The following is an 8,855-nucleotide window of genomic DNA, read 5'->3' on the forward strand; positions in this document are numbered from 1 at the left end:
TTCTTAGCTATACTCTTTAGAGTAAACTATTTAAAAGTAAAAATTTTGATATTTATTATATAATAATGTTTATGTGAACTTTATGTAATTTATATGGCTGACTTAATTTATAAGATTGTTATTATTTTTATAAATAAGCCAATTTTTTTTGGTTAATAAAATAATTTTTTATTCAGTGATACATTCTCTTTGAATATCCTTTTTCGTGAAGAATAAAAGAGTACAATCTTAATTAGTGTTGTTAAAGCAGATAGTTGAGGACCCATCATCCCGGCGCCCAGAAAAAATGATTATGATGTCGAAAATAGGCAGCCTGCAACACTGCAGAAGCAGACCCTTGAAACAAGAATGGCGTCTGACAGGTATCATGCGAAAGAGCTTGTTCAGTTTTGTTGCATAATTTTCCTGGTTATATTGAAGTCTGTTTACTGCGACACTGGCTGTTTGAATCAAGAAATTCAATCTCTTTTGAATTTTAAAAACCATCTACATGATTCTGTTGGACGATTGGCTTCATGGAATATTGCTTCAATTAACTGTTGCGAGTGGGATGGCGTGTCTTGCGACGGACGGACCGGTCATGTGGTTGGTGTGGATGTGCATAATTGCAGTCTGAATGGTGAGTTCCGTCCTGCACTATTCTTTCTTTCTCAATTAAGGACTTTGGAGAGTTTGAATGTCAGCTCCAATAATTTTAAGGACCAACCTATTCCCCAAGAGCTGGGCCTGTTGAAGAAATTAACATACCTTAACCTCTCTAAAGCGGGATTTTCAGGCACCATTCCGCGGCAGCTGGGAAACCTCTCTAGCTTGACAGTACTCGATCTCTCTTCCTCTGCTTTTACGCTGGAAAGTCCCGACCACTCATGGCTTACAAATCTCACAGCCTTGAAACACCTTTCCCTTGACAGAGTCCTCAGTCGACCTCTCAGCGATGTCTTCCGCATGGGGACGGTCAGTAGGTCGCCTTTCTCAGCTCAGGAGCCTTTCATTGTCGAACTGTGGCCTGACGGGTGCCATTCCCCCTTCGCTGCAAAACCTTACATCCATAGAAATTCTACATCTTGATAGCAACCCATTTAACAGTGAATTCCCCAGTTGGTTAAGCAATATGACTAGTTTGATTTCCTTGCAGATGTCCAATTCAAGTCTCAACGGATCTCTTCCGTTTGAACTCTCTCAGATGCCTTCGCCTAAAAAGAATTTACTTGGACAACAATAGAATATCTGGCAATGTTTCTCAGATTTTTCAGGGCCAGTGAAAGATCCTGACCCTTTTGCATATGCAAAACAATAGTTTGAAGGGATCCTTGCCATCTTCTATAGGAAAACTATCGGCCTTGGCTCAGCTAGATCTGAAACACAACAAATTGAAGGGAAAGATTCCATTTTCATTAGGCCTTCTCCGCTCGCTTACTGTACTAGATCCCTTTATCGGGATCAATCCCTATCTCGCTAGGATGGTTGTCCAAACTGACCAATATTAGTCTTTCTCACAACAGTTTGAGCGGACCGATCTCAGAGACACACTTTCACAGTCTGAAGAATCTAAAACATCTTGACCTGTACAAAAACAAATTGTCCTTCAATATCACCTCCAACTGGAACCCACCATTTAAGTTAGATGTGTTGAGATTATCTTATTGTAAAGTACAGAGCTTTCCTCTTTTCCTTAGGGCTCAAAATTCTATGACGACATTGGCTCTATCTAGGAACGGCCTCAAGGGACAAATTCCTTCATGGTTGTGGAATCTTCCCATGCTTGAGCAAATAGACCTTACGTCCAATCAGTTGGAAGGGCCAATACCGTCTCAGTTGTATAACTCGTCGACCTCATTGAAGGAGGTGGGGCTAGCAGGTAATCAATTGAACGGCAGCCTTCGCCATCTATCAAGTTCGGTGGCTGCCGTTCATTGGGAACTTGATCTGTCAATTAATAACATTATTGGTTCAGTCCCCCAAGAATTCTGCACGATGTTGCATGCTTCAAATTTCTTATCTTTAGCCTCAAATAAACTAGAGGGTCAAATTCCTTCTTGCATTTGTGAGCAAACAGAGCATCTAGAGGCCTTGGATCTTTCGGTCAACATGTTATCTGGCAACCTGCCCTCCCAATTAGGTGACTGCTCTTTTCTCAAGGTATTGAATCTAGCACGTAATAAATTCCATGGACCATACCGAAGGAACTGGAAAAATTGAAGAAACTTCAGGTACTGCACATCAATAGTAACAGTTTAAGTGGAAATATTCCCGAGTCTCTGCAAAATTGTAAAAAATTACATATTTTGGATTTGAGCAGAAACAAGCTGTCAGGCAAATTGCCCGAATGGATTGTGGATCTTTCTGAACTCCGCATACTTGTTCTCAGATCAAACAATTTGGAAGGTAGAATACCCATCCAAATTGGATACCTTCAGCAGCTCCAAATTCTTGATCTAGGAATGAACCGTCTGTCATGTACGATACCGCCACATCTTTCAAACATATCAGTAATGATCGACAAAAATTTTCCCGAGTACAGACCTATGTTACCAGAAACGGGAAACGGGAAACGAAACTAGAAACCAAAACGAGACGAGAAACATAATTCAGAGGTTTCGCATTCAAGAAACGAGGAGAGAGAAAAAATAAGAAAATATAAAGAAAACATACAACAAAACATTCATTTACCTAAAAAAACATTCATTTACATAGCTGAAAATGTAATCATCCCATTTATGATTTACCCATAATGGATTAGTGTGTATGGCGAGACCCGGGCCGAATGCTAGGGAGATACAACAGTGAACTCTTATGACCTGCTCCAATGCAGGGAGATATAACAATGGATTATAGCCTGCTCCAAATTAGTAACTTCTAACATTAAAAATCTTTGTGGGATTGATGTTGGGTGTAGAGTTTAGCTTGATTTATGCTATTTGAGTTATAAAAACTATAGCTTCATTGGAAAAATGGGAGATAATGGAAAAGTCCAAATTGGCAATTGAAGCGACATGTGCAATGAAACTATGTGCTTTCAATCAAACTACAGATTCCCTGTCTGGGAATATTAGTGTAGTCGCTCAAATCGTCGTTATACATTCTTCAATGTGCATTGTTCAAGATACACACCACAAACCACCTCCCAAACAAGTAATGAAAGTTAAATTCTGAGTGCTGACCATGAAGACCAGAACGGACGTAGAAAACGGCGTTTTCCGTCCCGTTCAGTTTCTTGTGCGTTTTTTTCCAGAAACCCTCGCTGCCGTCCCGTTTCTGGTAACATAGCAGACCCGCCCAGCCTGAGCTGAGGTATGGACAGTACTATAAAGATATAGTTCACGTGATTGACGAGGGTCAGGAAATGGAGTACGAATTCTTCCTCACGTCTGTGACTTCTCTGGATGTCTCGGCAAACATCCTTTCTGGTGACATCCCCGTGGATATTGGAGATCTGCGGGGTCTGCAGACTTTGAATCTGTCCCATAATCATCTTACGGGAAACATTCCAGAAGAAATTGGGACAATGGTAAATTTAGAAAGTTTAGATATGTCATGCAACCAGTTAGAGGGAAGAATACCTGCTACACTTGCAAACCTTAGCTTCCTTGGCGCTTTTAACCTATCAAATAACTTCCATATATAGGACATTTGGACACATTTGGGGTAACCTCGTTCTCTGGTAACCCGGAGCTGTGCGGTTCTCCGCTTAAGAGAAACTGCAGCGATCAAGCATCAGGTGAGCCTGACCATAGTCATGAGCAGACTCTTGTTCGTTGGTGGGAATCGTGGGAAGCTGGAATGGGTTTTGGAATCGCAATTGGGTTTGGCAGTGTGATCGGAGCATTAGCTCTGAGCAGACGATTGGCCATGCAATACTTTCATGTTGCTGACAGGTTTATAAACTGTTTAATGGAAGCGTCCGGCATATGACAGGAGTTGCTGTTAGCTGTTTTTATCTATATTCTCTATCGTACATTTCGGAAATTTTATAGAATATATGAATAACTCTATAGTGTAGATTTCGGAAATTTTATAGAATATATGAATAACCCTGTAGTGTAGATTTCGGAAATTTTCTAGGAGTTCATGAATAAGGGTAAAGTTAATTTTATCTTAATTTTATTTATCATATTCCAAAATATTTGGAAATCTGCCATCAATTTAACTTTAACAGTTGTAAAGCAGTCCTTGCACATAAGATTGAAGTGCATTTATTTAGTTTTTATAGTTTCAAACTGCTAAAAACTTTCATGCAAATAAATGTAAATCAATAGATTTCAAAATATCTCGAAATTTGCCATCAATTTAAATTCAACGGTTGCAGAGTAGTTTTTTGAATAAAATTCGAGTGCTATTATTTCGTTTTTATAGTTTCACACGAGGAGGAACGTTCATGTAAATTGTATAGTTTCAAACGAAGAGGAACGTTCATGTAAATGGATAGATTTTTTGGTTCATTGCTAAAAGTTGGGATGTAAATTTGTTAAAAATTATCCACTTTCATATCTAAAAACCCATAAAGTTGTGATTGTTTTGAAGAAAGAAAGAAAGAAATAAATTATTTTAAAGTTTATTAGGCTAAATATAGTTTATGGGACAGATTGCTTCTTCATTTGCTTGATGTATTCTTCTGGACAAACTCCTCGCTAAATAGATTATCCCAAGAGTTAGCGGCCAGTGTATCTGTATAACTGAAAGCGTCATATTCTAAAATAAAATGTTTTTCTGTTTTTGACTATATCAAGAATTATAGCCAATTGTGAAAATTAAAACAGCTATTTAGCTAAATTGTACAAGCTGGCTTTCTGCATTTGCTGCGAAGATTAAAACAATATGCTTATGGCGACCTTTTCTGTTTCGCTTTTCTCGAAAATGAAATTTAGATCTAATCTCCGGGCTTCAACGTTGATAAATCCCGTGGAGTTCCCTCTAAGGCTATGCTGCTTAGCATGAGCATAGGAGTCGTGGATTAGTCTCTCTATGTATTTTATTTAACCAGTTGGAGCTTTCGAATTCAACAATTACTGTTACAAGAACTTTTTGGCCAATGCTATATCTAAAGTAGTACAGCGTATCTTCAAATCTATTGTGCAAATGATAGATTTGTTGAAGGAATATATGATTTCAATGTTTGCATAAATATTTTCCATTTATTTGTATGTTCTTCGCTTATTACCATCCATTGATGTTTATGGTTTGAAGTCTTTGGTTGAATCATATTTAGGTTTTGGATGGAAGTGGTGTTGGATAGTGGCGGCTGGCATGTTAGCAACGTGTCATAGTTTTGTAATAGCTTCCTCATTATCATTTAGTACTCTTTCAAATTCCCTTTATCATAAAAATTACTGGTATGTTTGAAAGCGTAACGTTTAATGTCTTTTTGGATGCTAGTTAAGTGAGTTGAAGTGAAAAATTCCATTTATTTGTATGTTCTTCGCTTATTACCGTCCATTGATATTTATGGTTTGAAGTCTTTGTGTGAATCATATTTAGGTTTGGATGGAAGTAGTGTTGGATAGTGGCGGCTGGCATGTTAGCAACGTGCCATAGTTTTGTAACAGCTTCTTCATTATCATTTAGTACTTTTTCAAATTCCCTTTATGGTAGAAATTACTTGTATGTTTGAAAGCCTAACATTTAAGGTATTTTTGGATGCTAGTTAAGTGAGTTGAAGTAATAGCATGCACTATTAGAATAATAATCACGTTTGTGTTGGATTCAGAGACTTAGATGGTAATAGGAGAGAATAATTCACAGAGACACGGAAATAGCAGAGAATAATTCACAGAGACAGACAAATGGAGAAACAACAAGATTACTCAGTCAAAAAAAACTAATAGATAAAACAATCATCGGATAACAGAAATTACTTAGCATTACATAACATGCTTGGGCCTTGGCTTGCTTGCTTTCCTTGGCCAGAGAAATTACAAATTTATAGAGGCTGAAGAAGGATCTAGAATCTTGAATGGAGATCTAGAAACTAATGACAGTGTAAAAGGATCTAGAATCCTGCATGTGATTCTAGAAACTGCTAGCGGTGTAAAAGGATCTAGAACCTTACATGTGATTCTAGAAACTATTAGCGGTGTAGAAAAATCCAGAATCCTGCATGAATTTGGCTTCACACTTAACATTCCCACTTGAACCCAAATAAGAGTCATCAAGTCACAATGAGTCCTACCATGACTCTACATAACTCATGTTTATTTCGTAGTAAAATCTTAGTAAGCATATCAGCAGGGTTCTTATCTATATGGATCTTTTCCAAGGATAATTGTTTTTCTTCCAACACATGCTGGATCCAATGGTACTTTAAGTCAATGTGCTTGGTTTTTGAATGAAATGTTGGGTTTTTCGCCAAGTGAATGGCACTCTGACTATCACAATATAACACATACTTGTCCTGCTTTATTCCTATCTCTCCTAGGAATCACTGCATCCACAACATCTTTTTACAAGCTTCTGTTGCAGCTATGTACTATGCTTCTGTTGTAGAGAGGGCTACTATTCTTTGTAGCCTGACACCCAAGAGACTGCTGCACTCGCAAATGTATACAAATAACCTGTGGTGGACTTTCTGGTGTCCATATCTCCAGCCATATCTGCATCTGTAAATCCTTCAAGCACAGTTATATCATGACCAAAACATAAACAATAATGACTAGTACCCTTGAGATACCTTAAAATCCATTTTATTGCTTGCCAATGTTGTTTGCCTGGATTGGCAAGGAACCTACTCACTACTCCCACTGAATATGCAATGTCTGGTCGTGTGCATACCATGGCATACATCAAACTACCAACTGCTGAAGCATAAGGAATATTGCTCATTTCTTCTTTCTCTTTGTCATTACTAGGACATAATTCAGTATTCAGCTTGAAGTGGGCTGCAAGGGGTGTACCAACTGGCTTGGCATCCTTCATATTAAACCTGTCAAGCACCTTCTTGATATATTTTTCTTGTGACAGCCACAACCTTTTGTTTTTCCTGTCACGCATAATCCACATGCCCAATATCTGTTGTGCTGGTCCGAAATCCTTCATTGCAAATTTGCTACCCAAATAGATCTTCAACCTATTAATCTTATTCTTATCATGCCCAACAATCAACATGTCATCCACATATAACAATAATATGATATACTTTGCTTGATCATACCTCTTGTTATAGAAACAATGGTCAGCTTCCAACCTCTGAAAACCATGTTCCAACATGAATGAATCAAATTTCTTGTACCATTGTCGAGGTGCCTGTTTCAACCCATAGAGACTCTTTTTCAACCTACAAACAAGGTCGCCTTTGTCTTTTTCTATGAAGCCTTATGGTTGCTCCATATAAATTTCTTCCTCCAATTCACCATGAAGGAATGCAGTTTTTACATCTAACTATTCACATTCTAGGTCTAAAACAGCAACTAGACCAAGAATGACATTTTAACAACAGGTGAGAAAATTTCATTGAAGTCAATACCTTCTTTTTGGGCAAAACCTTTCACCACCAACCTTGCTTTATACCTCTCCTTTTTTTCATCACCTTCATGCTTAATCCTGTACACCCATTTGTTTTGTAGAGCCTTTCTACCTTTTGGGAGGTTTACCAACTCCCAAGTTTTATTTTCCTACAAAGAGTTCACTTCTTCTTCCATTGCTTTCTTCTATTCTTTACTGTGCTTGACTTTACAAGCTTCTTAAAAACAATTAGGTTCACCCTCATCAGTCAACAAAATATATTTTGAAGGAGGATACCTTTGTGAAGGCTTATGAGGCCTAGAAGATCTGCGAACCAACTGTGGTTGTGCATTATCAGATTGAATCTCCTGTAAAGGTTCCTGCAAGATTCCTTCTTCTTGTTGTTCATCATTTTCCACTTGTTGTTCTTCATGCTCCTGAATTTGTTCATTTTCTTGTATTGGTGGTATTTTTCCTGCTGCTCTTCAAACTTATCAATAACCTTCTTGACCTCCAACTCACCTACAATCCTCTTGAACATTTCTAACTCATTAAATATAACATCCCTACTTCTAATAATTTTATGTTTGAGTGGATCCCATAGACAATAACCAAAATCTTCTTCCGCATATCCCAGAAATATGAATTTCATAGATTTTTCATCTAGATTAGTTCTATTTTATTTGGGAATATGTACGAATGCTTCACATCCAAATATTTTCAAGTGAGAATAATTCAAATTCTTACTAGTCCAAAATTCTTTAGGGATACCGCCATCCAAGGCTGTAGTTGGAGATCTATTTATGAGGTAGCAAGCGGTCCTGACTGCTTCAGCCCAAAAATTCTTCTCCAAACCAGAATTGGACAACATACTTCGCACCTTTTCCATAATGGTGTGATTCATCCTTTCTACGACACCATTCTATTGAGGAGTACCAGGCACAGTCTTCTCATGCTTTATGCCAAACCTGTTACAATATTCCTTAAATGCATTTGAGCAATATTCTCCACCATTATCTGTTCTTAAACACTTCAACAATTTGTTAGTCTCTCTTTCAATAGCAACATGGAATTTTTGAAATATTCCAAACACTTCACTTTTATTTTTCATAGGATATGCCCAAACCTTCCTGGATGCATCATCTATAAATGTTACAAAATATGATGCTCCTCCTAATGATTTGATGTTAACAGGCCCAAACACATCTGAGTGTACCAATTCTAACACATTTTTCTTTCTGTCATGGCCACCTCTAAGGAATGAAACCCTTCTTTTACCATATATACAATGCTCACAAAGATCAAGATTGTAGGATTTCAAACTTGGCAATAAATTTTTACCAACAAGGATTTTTAAACCCTTCTCGCTCATGTGACCCAAATGCTTATGCCACAGATCTGCTGAATTTCCTTCTTTTGTG

At 37.7% G+C, this 8,855-nt stretch overlaps 1 pseudogene; it reads left to right on the forward strand.

The window, feature by feature from the left end:
• Window positions 1–258: 258 nt before the first annotated feature.
• Window positions 259–4,229, forward strand: LOC149215311 (uncharacterized; annotated as a pseudogene).
• Window positions 4,230–8,855: the final 4,626 nt, after the last annotated feature.

Source organism: Pinus tabuliformis, chromosome 1_1, assembly GCF_031772625.1.
Source record: "Pinus tabuliformis cultivar Carrire ecotype Pingquan chromosome 1_1, CPIR1, whole genome shotgun sequence".
Taxonomy (NCBI): domain Eukaryota; kingdom Viridiplantae; phylum Streptophyta; class Pinopsida; order Pinales; family Pinaceae; genus Pinus; species Pinus tabuliformis.